At 44.2% G+C, this 15335-nt stretch overlaps 1 long non-coding RNA gene and 1 other non-coding gene across 2 annotated transcripts in view; both read right to left on the bottom strand.

Moving 5' to 3' along the window:
* The window catches only part of LOC128322804 (uncharacterized), an 87646-nt gene that overhangs the window by 54484 nt on the left and 17827 nt on the right, over positions 1–15335 (bottom strand). The window contains exon 2 of the long non-coding RNA XR_008306006.1: positions 8904–9024. This is a non-coding gene — a long non-coding RNA (uncharacterized LOC128322804). The remainder of the gene's footprint in view (positions 1–8903; positions 9025–15335) is intronic.
* On the bottom strand, positions 6215–6289 carry TRNAA-AGC (transfer RNA alanine (anticodon AGC)). Its single transcript has one exon. It is a non-coding gene; the product is annotated as a tRNA-Ala (tRNA).

The following is a 15335-nucleotide window of genomic DNA, read 5'->3' as shown; positions in this document are numbered from 1 at the left end:
TGGCAATGTTAAACCCCTCCTGTATTCTACCAAAGACAACCACAGGGCTCTGTGGTCACCAAGAGTCAACACTGACTCAATGGCATACTAATATAATGCCAGATATGATGTAAAAGTAGAACATATATATATATATATGACTATAATATGTACCAGCATTATCACAGTAAAGAACTTACGTCTCAGAAATAACGATAGAATAAATATAATCTGTTTGTTTCAATATGCACAGATACCAATTAAATTCAGTAGTTTATCGTTGCTCAGTTCACCCAATTATAGATTCGAGGAGTCCTTTGTTTACTCATGATGCACTCTGCTAGCCATAATGCAAAATTTTTCCAAACAAACTCCGAAGCTGAACTGGAACGGCAGCAGACAGGGGAATCTGGACAGCTGACAGAGATGAGGGCTGAGGAGACTGATCTGGAATTTCACCTGTGTTAAGAAGACGTCTCAAGAGAAAGGCTCAGTGGGAGACACGCAGGCACAAGATCTCGCAGGAGAGGCAATAGAAATGCTGAGTCAGGAAAGCCTGATTGGCTGCCGGTTATCTCAAGCCCTATATGAAGCTGACACGGTTTCTAAGTCAGCAACTTTGCCTTCTGCAGACAGTGTCCTCGTATTTGTACGTACCCAATCTTCCCTGTTTCAGCCTGTCCTTGTTCTGTTCTTTCCTTGCTCCTTTATTTCAGTTATTACTCAGTTATCGTAGAAGGAGGTACCTAATTTAGTTTCAAGGGACTTTCTTTTGTTTATAAGACTTTATCCTTGAGAGTCATTCTTCGCTTTCATTGGTGCAGCTAAGCTGCTCCTCTTATCTACAGAACTTTATTTTGACTCACACAAGTAGAGCTGAAGGGATCGTAAATCCTGTCGGGTCAGCCGTGCCAATAGATTTACGACAGTGGGCGGTCTGCAGGGAAAGAGGGGTTAACGTACCTTCCCTGCAGACAATGGGCTTGAAGTCCCTGGATGGATGGATTGCCTGCCCAGACAAGCAGCGGTTCCCGCTTTAGCTCCTGGGGTCGGGGTGCTGGGATGTGCCACCGTGCATAGCCCTGCCCCCTGGAGCCCCAGTAATGCACCACACGATTGCACAGTGCATTACTGGGACCCCCCTGTGCCAGCCGTGACTGCAAGCAGCCGCGGGTGACACATGATCAAATAAATGAAGTTAAGGGAGCACTTTGCTGCTGCGTAGCCACTGGGATCGGACACGATCTCGGTGGTTCACACAAGCGTGCAAAACTGGGTTGGGCTCCCTTAGCCTGATTTTGCATTCTCTTGTAAATAGCCTCTATCTATCAATGTTAGATGGGAGGGGCAAGTCCTTTGGGGGGGAATTATTTTCATCCAATAATTAAGGCCAAGAGTTCATTTACCCATTGGGCTGGATCAAACTCAAGCACAATTGATTATTTTCTGGTCACTTGTAATACATTATGTTAGTTATGTTGAACTGCTAGAGGTTCACCCTGAAAGTGATCATTTTCAATTCATCATGAAATTAAAATCTCTTGGATGTCAGTCATATGCCAAGACTGTATTTCAGCCAAGAAATCAAGCAGATTGTAGAGCCACCAGGATTAGATGGAAGAATCAGCTGAATAACTCTCTAATTCTGAATGGCTTAAATCAGATGTTTTCAAATCTGTGTGTGTTTCAATAGTGCATCCAGCCCTGGAAGACTCAGTTGTTGATAATTATAATATGCTTACTCAGAAGTTGAAGGGGAGTTTGCTAGTAAAAATGTTAATAGTAATCAAAATCTCTAACCTAGATCTAAGAGATGATTCGATATCGAGTGTATTATCACCAAGAAAGCACTTATTTCATGCTACAAACTGTACATGGACAACTCAGTGTTAATTTCATCACAAGTAATAATAGGAAAGAAAAGATAATATAAAACATTGCTTAAGAATAAAAAAAGAACAACAATGTTAGAGATGTGGAAATAATTCATACTTTCAGTATAATAATATGACCTCTTTGGGGTGAATCACAGCAGATTATCCTTGAGATAATATGTCCCAGTTAGATTGTCATATCCCAGCTGAGACTTGGGAAGCCCATTTTAGAGCATCATACATGAATCAGGATGAAAATCCTTTGCAATTAGGTTTTAGCAGTGGTTTTCGTCCAAACTGGCCTGTTGTGCAACTCAGAGCATTATGGAAAAGCTTGAGGCCAGGTTGCTCTTTCCCCTGGCCCCAAGATTTTCCATAATGCACTGAATTGCTTACAATACAGTGCAGTGTGGGATATCTGGAGGCCAGGTGTCCTTTCCCTGGCCTCTGGAGTGCCACACTGCTCACTGCAGCATGGATTGTGTGGGCACATGAGCAGCACTGCTGGCCAGAACCAGTGGTTGTGTGGGGGAAGGTAGGAACAATTCTGCCTTTTCCCCCAGCCCTCTCCAGCCCCAGCAGAAGAGGTTGTGTGAATGAACTCAGTGTGGGAAGACCTATAACCCAAACATGGGGAACTCTGAGCCACTGGATCCTGGCACCATGAAAGGCTGGGAAACCGAGCCAGTACCCCCACCCCACCATCTCCTGAGATCTGCCTTGACCCTGTTAATTGGATGAGTCCCCCAAGGATCTGCCAGCCTATGTAGTGCCTTCAGCACTATTAGAAGTAGAGCTAACAACATTGAGCAAGGCTTCTTTAAACTATGGAAGCTTCCTACACAAGGAGTGAGACCAACCAATGCTAACAGGGCAGCAGCTACAAATGTTTGCAGTCAGTTTCAAGTATCTGCTGGAGGAACATCCATCTTACACTGTTGTATCCAGCTCTCTTGCTTGTAGCTGAGTTCCGGGCCCCTTTTCCTGGAGCTGCCTGAAGTCTGTCCCCCATCCCCCTGCATCCCTGCCTCAGCAGAGGCTCTGGCTCAGACTAGAAGAGGATAGGATTCTCCCTATTTTAAACAATTTAAAGTACAATAAAAACTCTAAAATCAAAGCTTTAAAACTAGAAACAAAAAGCCTGACTAAACAGGGATGTTTTTAGGTCCTTCTTAAAAACATTCAGAGAAGTTGAAATTCTAATTTAGTGATGTGCAAACAGGTTCACTGCTAAACGTGTTTGATGTCGAACCAATTAGGTTCGACGGTTCAGGGTCGAACCGAACCACCCTGTTTGGACTGATCCCGGACCAAACTGGGAGTTTGCGAGTTTTGTTTTGTTTTTTAAAAAATATTTTTCACTTACCCCTTCTGGGGAAGTTGTTCAAGACAGTGTGTGGGGTTGGGGGATTGGGGAGGGTCCCGTGGAGGTTCCCCCTCCGCCCATCAGCCTCCCTTAAGCCATCATTCAGCCATTTGGCTGCTCTTCGGCTGCTTGTCGGCCTTCCCCCCTTGGTGCGGTGGCCATTTTGGAGGCTTCCACACCTGCGCAAGGGGCCTCTGCGTGGCCTGAGAATGAGGCCATGAAGAGACCCCTTGCGCAGGTGTGGCAGCCTCCAAAATGGCCACCGCACCAAGGGAGGAAGGCTGACAAGTGGCTGAAGACTAGCCAAATAGCTGAATTATAGCTTAAGCCGAATTATGGCTTAAAGGAGGCCAGTGGGGGTGGGGGAGCGAACCTCCATGGACCTTCCCCCCACTGCCTCAAACAACTCCCCTGTAGGGGGTAAGTGGGAAAAAACTTTAAAACCCCCTTGTGAATCCCCCCGGACTGAACTGAACTGGGGTGGTGGTTCAAGGGGGTGCCGGGCCAAACTGGCCTGGTCCAGTTTGGATCCAGTTTGGACTCAAACCTCACCAGACCAGCCAGTTCCATGCACACCCCTACTCTAATTTCATTTGGAAGTGCATTCAATAGTCCCAGGGCAAGTCTAGAAAAGTCCCAGTTTTGAGTCGCCACCAATGGAGCCAGCGGCAACCGCAACTGGACCTCCCCAGATGATCTTAACAGGTGGTGGGGTTGATGAAGAAGAATGTGCTCTCTTAAATACCTCAGACCCAAGCCGTAGGGCTTCATAGGTAATAACCAGCACTTTGTATTTCGCCCGCAAACATATTGGCAGCCAGTGTAATTCTTTTCAAATGGGTGTAATATGATCTCTTTGGGCAACCCTAGAGACCAATCTGACTGCTGCATTCTGTACTAACTGCAATTTCTGAACTACATACAAAAGCAGCCCAATGTAGAGTGCATTGCAGTAGTCAAATCTGGATGTTTCCAGCATATGCACCAGTGCTTTAGTGTCATTTATCTCCAGAAAAGGAAGTAGCTGGAGAATCAGCCGAAACTGATAAAAAGCACTCCTGGCCACTGTCTCAGCCTGAGAAATCAGGGAGAGGTTTGGGTCCAAAGTACTCCCAGAATACATACCTGCTCTTTCTCGGGGAGTGCAACCTCATCCAGAACAGGCAGATCCAAACCGCTTCCTAAGTCTTGACCTCCCACAGTGAGTACTTCTGTCTTTATTGGATTCAACCTCAGCTTGTTCTCCCTCATCCAGCTCATTACCAACTCCAGGCAGGCATTTGTGGAAGTTAAGCCATTTCCTGATGCAGTTGACATGGAGAAATAGATTTGGGTGTCATCAGCATACTGATAACACCATGCACCAAATCTCCTGATGATCTCTCCCAGTGGTTTCATGTAGATGTTAAACAACATCAGAGACAATATGGAGCCTTTCAAGACTCCATACCAGAGCTCTTGTTCTGAAGAGCAAGTCTTCAAGTGACACCATCTGGAACCTACCCTAGAGGTAGGAGTGGAACCACTGCAGAGCTGTGCCTCCCACTCCCAACCCCTTCAGGTGCCGCAGAAGGATATCATGGTCGATGGTATCAAAAGCCCCCAAGAGATCCAAAAGGATCAACAGTCACACTCCCCCTGTCAATTCCTAATTCGAGATCATCCAACAGGCTGACCAAGGCTGTCTCAACCCCATAGATTGCCTGAAAGCCAGTTTGAAATGGGTCCAGATAATCCACTTTAAGACAGCCTGGAGCTGTGACACCACCATCCTCTCGATCACCTTGCCCAACCATGGGAGGTTGGAGACAAGCCTATAATTGCCTAATTCTGAGGGATCCAATGCAGGTCTCTTCAAGAGTGGTCTAATAATTGCCTCCTTGAGACAAGGAGGCATCCTGCCCTCCCCCAGAGAAGCATTAATGATCTTAACAAGGCCCTCTCCAATAACTTCACTACTAGATCATATAAGCCATGATGGACAAGGGTCTAGAGAACAGGTGGTGAGCATCCCAGTTATCTTGTCCACATCCTTGGGAGTCACAAACTGAAATTGATCCAAATTAGCCACACAAGAGGAGCTTCTGGATACCACAATAGACTCTGCAGTAACTGTAGAGTCTATTTCAGCTTGACTAGACCTGCTATGTCAAATGGTGCTGGGCTATTGTTTCCCATTCTTCCCCATTGCATGACTTGCTATTGTGTGTTCAACAGCAAGTGCTGGGCAGTTGTTCAGACAACTGGCCTATTTCAACTCCATCCAATTCCAGGCTACTGAAAATCTGTCTGCCATTTATGCATTCAGCTTTATTGTGCAAAAGTCAAATGTCTACATTTTTCATTGTGCCTCAACAGCTGTTTGGAAGCCTGTTGCTTGTTCCATAATTGGAATGAATCCAACTATTCTAACTAACCTAACTAATCCATAACTGTCACTAGGCCATTTTCCCAAGGAGACTGGAATGCCAAATATATGTGTTGCTTCCCTGACATTTGTGCATTCCTAAACTGTTAGATCATTCCCTAAATTCAGTGCCGCTTATGACTTAATGATAACAGTTTATATACTTCATCGGACAACACAGGAAGCTGACTTATACTGTGTAAGATAAAGATATACTGTAAAAATATACTATAAAGATATACTGAGTAAGAAAAAAAAGAGTCAGCGTGCTGTAATGGTTAAAGTGCTGGAACCAGGGAGACTAGAACCGGGGAGACTGGAGTTCAAATCCCTGTTCAGCCAGGATACTTGCTGGGTGACTCTGGTCCAGTCACTTCTCTCTCAGCCTAAACTACTTCACAGGGGTTGTTGTGAGGAGAAACTTAAGTGTGTAGTACACCGCTCTGGGCTCCTTGGAGGAAGAGCGGGATATAAAATGTAAAAAAAAAAAGAAGAGAGATCATTGGCCCATCTAGCTCAGTATCGTCTACACTGATTGGCAGCAGCTCTTCCGGGTTTCAGGCAGGAACCTATCTCAGCCCTGCCTAGAGATGCTGCCAGGGATTGAACCTGGGACCTTCTGCATGCTAAGCAGATGCTCTACCACTGAGCTACAGCTCCATCCCCACTACAACTCCATCCATCCATCCAATCATGCATGCATTTTATTTTATTTTATTTAGTGCCACTGTGTCTTCTTTTCTGATTCCAGAGAAAGCATACCAACATTAATTTCTCCCCACGTGTATTATTATTTTTTAAAAAAAATGGATTGAAATAGCCCTGCAGTCAATACAATGGCAAGCAAGAGTCAAACACAGTTGCATGCTGCAGTCAGCTGAAAGTACAGCCCCTTTCTTTTACTGCATTTCATGCATGGCAAAATGCCTTGGAATGCTCCTTCCATCAATAGAATAAACCTTTAAAATGCATCTTTCTTAACAGAGGAGCAGTTCTAAGTGTCACAGGTGATATTTGATCCTATAGGCTCAACATGGAAACTTGCGAGCTTCCCTGATGTATTTGGTGTTATCATATTTTGTTTTAAAAAATTACGTTTACATTTATATGGTTGGCCTCTGCATGAAGCAGGACGCTGGACTAAATGGCCCTTGGCCTGATCCAGTAGGGCTTGTCTTATGTCCTTATGGATATAAAATGCTATATTGTTTTAATTGGTTTTAACTGTTTTTATTTGCTCTAATTGTTGGTTGCTTTAGATTTTTTAAAAAGAATTTCTTTTGTTACGCCTCTCTGATGGTCCATCAGCTCTTGCTCCACTTGTCAGGGGCTCACAGGCACAGACCAGACTCAGAGGATAGTTGGCAGTCGGTTTGGTGCATGTCAGCCAGGGCTTGTTCTGTCACAAGTCCCCCGTTTGGCCATGTACTGCCCACCAACTCCAACAGGAATCATGGGGCTCTGTCAGTTCTGAGCCCTCCTCCTTATCTAGTCCTTCATCACAGGCCAGTTGGTCCTTATAAAGCTCCTGACAATCGGGGCAATCCTCTTGAGATCCTGGCCCAGACCGGGATCTCGCCCTGAAATTTCGCGTGACCCCATGGCTGACAGTGGCTGACATGGTCTTGTGGTAGCCAGCATGACTGGTCCTCTTAGCTAAGCAAGGTCTGCCCTGGTTGCATATGAATGGGAGACTAGATGTGTTGAGCACTAGAGGATATTCCCCTCAGGAGATGGAACCTTCTGCCCTTCCCAGAGTGGCTCCAAGTTCCCTCCCTGGCATCTCCAAGATAGTGCTGAGAGAGATTCCTGCCTGCATCCTTGGAGAAGCCACTGCCAGTCTGGGTAGACAATACTGAGCGAGATGGACCTATGGTCTGACTCAGTATATGGCAGCTTCCTATTTTCCTATGTTCCCTCAAGCCCTTGCGAGACTCCTAAGCGATCCCGTGAGACCTCGCCAGGAACTGTGATGGCTTCCTTCCTCCCCTGTTTGGGCTGACAAGAGAGGCAATGGGCAGGATAGCTGCAATCGCCATTCAGGGCTGGGGTAAGCAGCTGCCCTTGGGAGCCCCCAGTGCCCCGGACAGCCAACCACTCCTCCCTGCCCTCCACCTCCAATCTCTGGGACCCCTCACATCTTTCTTAGCTGCCCTAGAGAGGTTTTATAGGAGGCAGTTTATAAAACATCTCTCTCTCTCTCTCTCTCTCTCTCTCTCTCTCTGTGTGTGTGTGTGTGTGTGTGTGTGTGTGTGTGTGTGTGTGTGTATATATATATATATATATATATATATATATATATATATATATATAATGTAAATAATCTTGGGATCAACATCTAATACATTTGGCTATTTGGAGAGTTATGTTTGTCAGTGTGACTTTAAACTTATATATTTACACAGATTCTTCTTCTCTCAGGACTGCAAAGTTTGCACCCTGGTACAACTTCCTTAAGTATAAACCAGGCTTAGATGGCTATTGATTTAAAACTGACACGTACAGTGAAGAAGGGAACTCACTCTTGCTAGATTCCAATTGATGCCATCTGAAGTTTTAGAGGGCAGGTATGCCACCTAATGGTGCAGCGGGGAAGTAACTAAAGAGCAAGAGGTTGATGGTTCAAATATCCACTGGTATGTTTCCCAAACAATGGGAAACACCTATACTGGGCAGCAGTGATACAGGAAGATGCTGAAAGGCATCATCTCATACTGCATGGGAGGAGGCAATGGTAAACCCCTCCTGCATTCTACCAAAGAAAATCACAGGGATCTGTGGGCGCCACGAGTCAAAATCGACTCGACGGCACAACTTTTACAACTTTTCTTAAGCTTTCATAGAATGCTGTATTTGGGAACACCCATAATCCCCAGTCACAATACCAAAAGACCATTGTGGCTGGGGATTATGGGAATTGTAGTCCAACAACATCTGGAGACCTAACATTGGGAACCCTGATCTATGTGATTGCCCATTGGTACATAGTACAAGTGTTAAAAATATGTTCCTAACTTTTTAAATATATGTAAGTGGACTGTTGTTGTTTTTAAAGGACATTGGTTTTATCTATGAGTCTAGGATACTGAAGAGTCACCTCTTTTTAAATTGACATTTCCAAATGTGTGGCATGCATTCCATTAAATGTAACTGACTGTGTCAGAAATGTCTGAATGTTTTAAAAGCAGTTTAGTTTTGCTTTTGTCTGGATATGGTCTTTTTTGGTTTTCGTAATGGCTAATCGCTAAACAATGAAATGGAACTGAACTGAACATACCAGGCCTCCGGATTTCTGAATAAAGGATAACATTTCTTCTGGCAGTTTTTCAAGCAGCCAGGACCAATATAGCTCTGTGTCTGTTATAAAGCTTCTGCAAAATTATAGGTAGCAGCCCAACCTGTAAGATGAAGAAATTGTTTTATGAGTGCACTGCTGACATGCAGGTGGAACACAAGAAATATTATGAAACCATTAAGTGAAAAGTCAGATGTCGGTGGACATGGCTGTCATACATCATTGTCTCAGGTTATCATCCTGCTTTGGGGTCAGTCAGGAAACAATTTTCTTAAGCCTTGGGCTGGAAAATGATCACATCTAGATAGTTTCTTGGCATCCCTGTAGAATTCACATCTCAAAGGACAGGCATGATCCAAGAAGGGGCAAAAATCTCAAGGATACATTATCAGCTCTTAGTGATCCATGATCTCCTACTAAAAGGGTTTTGTTAAAGAATCTTCCTTGCCAGATGGCTGGATCAGCAGCAAGCCAAAATTGACTGTTCCACTGGCATGATTAATCTATTGATTCGTTTACACATTTAACAATTCTATTAAAAAGAGGTTGTGTAACATAACTGAGGTGAATATTACAGACAGCCAAGGCTCTTATTCTGAACCAAGGAATTACAAAGCTTGGCTCTATCTCCTCTGTCATGTGAAACCAACTTTTTTATAGATCCTGTGTGTGTGTGTGTGTGTGTGTGTGTGTGCGTGTGCATGCACACATATGTGCATGTAGGAAGGGAAGTGTCAGATTGCTTCAACCCATTAACTAGTGTTTGGGAAACAGTGCTAAGCCAAAAAGGGGCATGTTTGGTGAACATATTTGCTGCCACCCATAAACCTCCCTGTTTTTGGCAGTTTTCACTTATAAGGGTAATTGAGTTCAATAGGATGTATCTCCAGGCAAGCTACACCTGTGGACTTACTGAAAGTTCATTTTTGGCAGGCTTTAAATATGAAATCTCAGAAGCTACCAACAGTCAGAAACTAATTGCCTTTGCATGCTACCTATACAATGTGATTGGACTGAAAAACCATTATTTATTATTTATTTATTCATTTGATTTCTATACTGCCCTTCCAAAAATAGCTCAGGGCAGTTTACATTAAAACAAAACAATTAAAATCAATTAACAATTAAAAACAGAGACTATAAAACATCATAAAACAATTAACCGTTAAAACATTCAAAACAGTTTTAAAACCCTGGAAGACCAAGTTATAGCAAGTTAAAAACATTTACAACAAATTAAAAACCCTGGAAGGCCAGGCCAGGCCAGACAGGTTTTGAGGGCTCTCTTGAAGGTCAATAAAGAATTCAAATTACAGATTTCTGCAGGGAGCGCATTCCACAGGCCAGGAGCAGCTTCAGAGAAGGCCCGCCTCTGAGTTGCCACCAGATGTACCAGTGGTAACTGGAGATGGACCTCCTCAGATGACCTTAAAGTGTGGTGGGGATCATGCAGAAGAAGGTGCTCTCTCATTATATGTCAGCTCTCAAATACTAAGGCAGTTCACTCAATCAAAAGGTTTGGAAGCTATGCACACTCCCAATTTTCAGTTGTGTGGGAGCAAAAACTAGGTAGGAGGAGGGAGACGTGATTGTGTGGGAGACAGGAACTGGATAAGACAGCTTTTCCTCCAACCTTGAATAAATGATGGGTATGAAAACTGGTAGGATGGTGCCATCCTACCTAGCTCCTGCCTCCCACACAATCACACCTCCCTCCTCCTACGTAGTTGTTTGCTCCCACACAACTGAAAACTATGAGCACATACAGGTCCAAAACCCCAATTTTCAGTCATGTGTACTGTCTCATATCAAATCCATGCTAAAATCCAATACTGTCAAATATGATCAGTGTTTTTTAAATTGTTTTCCAGGCAACTCTGAGTTCTTTTGAAGCTTATTGGGCAGTGGTTCTCAAACCTGGCTCTCCAGAAGGTGTTGGACTACTATTCCCATCATCCCCAGCTGTAATTAACTTAGTCTGGGGGTCCAAGTTGCCCCCTTGTGCAACTGCATTGGTTCAATGTCACATTTGCACCAGAGCACTCTTGTGCAAACGCTTTATTACAAGGTGAATGGAATCTTGCACAGTATGTCAGCTGGTATTTGCAGGTGGCAAACACTGCCATATTAAAAGTTCAGAACCAAACTGGGTAAGGAATTTCACTAAAAACACAGACAAATACATCCAACGCATCTTCTCAATAGTGGAAGAGGAAGATGCAGTTGTGCAGTGGAGAACTTCTTTACTGCTCTGCTCACAAGGCCTTGGGTATGCAATAGGGATGTGCAAACAGGTTCGAATTTGAACCAGTTCAAATTCAAACCAGTTCAGTTTGAAGGTTTAAACTCAAATCAAACAGGGCATTGAACTGGCAATGCCGGTCTGAGTTCAAACCAAACAGAGCCTGGTTCTATTCAAACCAGTTTGAACTGATTTGAGCCTCCAAAACTGGATTGGGTGGTTGGCACCCATGGATGCCAACTACCACCCAAACCCCAAACCAATCGGACACTCCTATGACATTTAATGATTTTTTGAATTTTTTATTATTATTTTTCTCATAGGGTATAATAGGGACTCACACCAGCCCGTTATTCCCTATGTGGAGTACCTAGGGGCACAAAACTGGGGTGGATGGTAGGCACACAGGGATGCCTACCACTAACCAAACACCAAAGCAATTGGACAATCCTGTGATTATTAATGATTTGCTGAAGATTTTATTCAATGTTTGCATTCCTCCCATAGGAAATAATGAGGATTTGAGGATACCCCATTCCCCACCTTTGGGGGGTACCAGGGCATCCCAAAGTGGGTCTGGGGGTATCGCAGGTCTGGCCTCAACTCCCCACAGGCAGCCCCAAGTCTGTAGGATTTATAGTTTTTAAAAAATATATTTTTAAAAGAATTTTTTCCTTTCATTGGAGTCTCTCCCCATTCATATAAGTAGAACAGTGAGAATGACCCTAATTGCTGTGAACTCTGAACTCAGAGTTTATTTATTTATTTATTTATTTGAAACATTTGATATACCGCCCAATCCGAAGACTCTGGGCATTCAAAATCACGAACTGGTTTGAGGGGGTGCTGGACCCAACTGGCCCAGTCTGGTTTGGGTCCAGTTCAGACTCAAACCAAACCAGACCAGCCAGTTCCGTGCACACCCCTAACACAGGGCATTCCTGAAGCCAAACCAAATAATCAAAATTTGTTCCCCATCTTGATGTACCCAAGACAGTGTGGCCCTAGAACAATTAGGTAAGCTCTCCCTGCCTCTTCCTTTCCAACCCCACTCCCTTCCCTTTCCACTCCCTGCATGTCTTCCTTAGAAGGATGCTCTGGAGGTCAGCCACTGAAATTAATGTGGCAGGCTGGCCGAACCAAATCTATGTAAGAGATGTCTGCCCACAAAACCCACAGCTTTCAAAGACAACTTCCTGTTTCTTGCCCCATTCTTTTATAGGCACCACCAGCCAATGGGAAACAGGCATACATGGCTGGAGCAGTAGAGGGGGGGGGAAACATATTGGCTGATTTTTATGAAAGCAGCTCTTTTCAGACCCACAATGTTAAGCAGGACAACCGTCAGTGTATATCAGGTATTACTTCCAGCCCAGTACCATACTGAAAAGTGCTGTTTATTTATGTACATATTTAAACCCCCTTAAACCTTTCTCTCTCTTTTTCCATCAAAGCCTCCCAGGCACCCATTCCAGTCAGGTTCCACAGCTCTCAATAAATTGGCAGCACATATCTGACTTGGCTCAGGCCTTACAAAGCCTTCGTTCTCTTTGATACAGCTTGCTCTCATTTCTCCTCATCTCGGCACAATCAGTAGTGCCAGATAGAAGAGACTTTGAAACTGACTTTTACAAAATGCTAACTTCTCAAGTTACTCTTTTTTGGAAGATTTTTGTCAGCCATCTCCTCCTCTCCACCATCACCCCGCCCCTGCTTCTGCCTCAGCCTTTTTTGTGTCCCGGACCATTGTTTTTCCCCTCCATAAACACTGTTAGGGCACGGAAGCTGCTGTCACAGAGGTTATGAGCTGAATGTTATGCCTCATCATCCATCTGCATTTCACTTGGCAGTGACATCTGATACAGGCCAACAATGAAAAAAAGCAACTGGAATTTTCCAACAAAGGACTCCCTCAGGCAGCAATAATTACACTCTCCTCTGAATACTAAAAAAAGAGAGAGAGAGAGAAGCCTGTAAAGTATTCTAACAGTGCTTTTCTTAAGTGCCTTTAAAATATGTTATCTCTTCTGATCGTCTGGGCTGTGTCTATGCTGCGAGTCCATTAAAGCACAGCAAAAAGGCAGAGTTTGGTCATGAGGCTTTAGTCCTATGCACATGTATATGCGGGAGGCCCTCTTTATTTGCAGGGCATACTGCCTCCGGACCCAAAATGCCACTGGAAATGACCGCAGAAATTATTTCTGGAGGCCCAAGAACTGCGGATTGGTGGAAATTGCCTATTTTACAACGCATAGATAAGGAAACTGGCTGTTTAAGACCCGACTATGGATACACGAAACTCTGATCCAAGAATCCATAGAGAACGAGGGCCTCTTGTACTTGGGACAGGACTCACTTCCAAGTAAACATGCACAGGATTGCTCTGTAAGGCTGCCCTCCTATGCACACTTATCTGGGAGTAAGCCTCACTGAACACAGTGACTGACATCCTGACTAAATTGACTCAAGGAAGTCCCACTGAAATTAAAAGGACAGGTTAGGCAGAGGATTGCACTGTATCTCAGTTGTAAAACAAAAAGTGCTAACAAGTTTCCAGTCCTTATCCCTGAGAAAACATGTCAGAAAGTGTGCATTCAATGCATGGTGAGAATATCTGAGGAGCCAGTGGAAATTCTGTATAAGATTCCATTGCTCACAGTGTCAGTACTGCTAATTACTACAGGCTCCAACTGTCTGTTTTGCAGGGAGAGTCCCAACTTTCTGGGATCTCTCCCTGGTAAACCACTGTTCCTATTTTGTTCCTATTTTTGCCTCTTGGCGATGCCTTGTTAGGTTCACCCCCACCATGTGAGTAGGTAGGGTTGCCACACTTTAGGATTCATCACTTTAGGATTCACACACTTTAGGATTGAGCCCCTGGTGGCGCAGTGGTAAAACTGCCACCCTGTAACCAGAAGGTTACAAGTTCGATCCTGACCAGGGGCTCAAGGTTGACTCAGCCTTCCATCCTTCCGAGGTCGGTAAAATGAGTACCCAGAATGTTGGGGGGCAATATGCTAAATCATTGTAAACCGCTTAGAGAGCTTCCAGCTATAGAGCGGTATATAAATGTAAGTGCTATTGCTATTGCTATCTCCTTCTCCAAAGTCTCTAGAAATTAAATCTCAAAGTGGGTGGCTGGGTGCATCATTCGCTAGTGTAGGGATTCCCAATGTTGGGTCCCCAGATGTTATTGGACCAACTCCCATAATCACCAGCCCCAGTGGCCTTTTGTTGGGGATTATGGGAGTTGAAGTCCAATAACATCTGGGGACCCAACATTGAGAATCCCTGCTCTAGTGCATCTGCAGCACAAAGGTACTATGTAGTACATAACATCTAGACAGTGGAACCCAGCCTTCAGCAATGGGCAATAGTCAGGTGGGGGAGGCGGGGTTCGGGCCGTAATCCTTGGTATGAAAATGGATCGCTACACGTGATTACCTATTTTCATTTGATAAATGTTGGAGGACATGGGCTTGGCTCATTTGCTTTGGTAACCTGGAATAACATGCTCTGCATTAAATTTATGATCTGCTTTCCATTTGTGGTATGAATGCAGTTGGAAGTGTACACCACACCTTCCTGGTTACTTGGCCATGCCCCCTACATATGCATAGGTATTGTCATGCTGAAGAGTTCTTTGCCTCGACTCCTTACTGGCAAAACCAGAGCCGATGATCCCAAATAGTAACAACTGCAGGATAAATTGTGCACACATTGTGCACATATTGTGCACTTTTTTATTGTAATTTATACCATCACATAATTTCTCTCCTCTCATTGCACAATTGTGACTTCTATATTTAAAAAAGGCATGAAACTAATAAAACTTTTATAAAAGGAGCCCCTGGTGGCACAGTGGTAAAAACTGCCACCCTGTAACCAGAAGGTTACAAGTTCGATCCTGACCAGGGGCTCAAGGTTGACTCAGCCTTCCATCCTTCCGAGGTCGGTAAAATGAGTACCCAGAATGTTGGGGGCAATATGCTAAAATCATTGTAAACTGCTTAGAGAGCTTCCAGCTATAGAGTGGCATATAAATGTAAGTGCTATTGCTATTGCTAAAAGATCATTTCACAGCTCATAAGTATGGTTCGTTTGCCAGATTAATCAGGGAAACTGTTTCAGACTTCAGTTGTGGGATGGGGTATGAACACTCATCAGGATTT

This window comes from Hemicordylus capensis, chromosome 4, assembly GCF_027244095.1.
Source record: "Hemicordylus capensis ecotype Gifberg chromosome 4, rHemCap1.1.pri, whole genome shotgun sequence".
Lineage (NCBI taxonomy): Eukaryota > Metazoa > Chordata > Lepidosauria > Squamata > Cordylidae > Hemicordylus > Hemicordylus capensis.
Note: the sequence above shows the minus strand (reverse complement) of the source record. Positions and strands in the feature narration are given on the sequence as shown.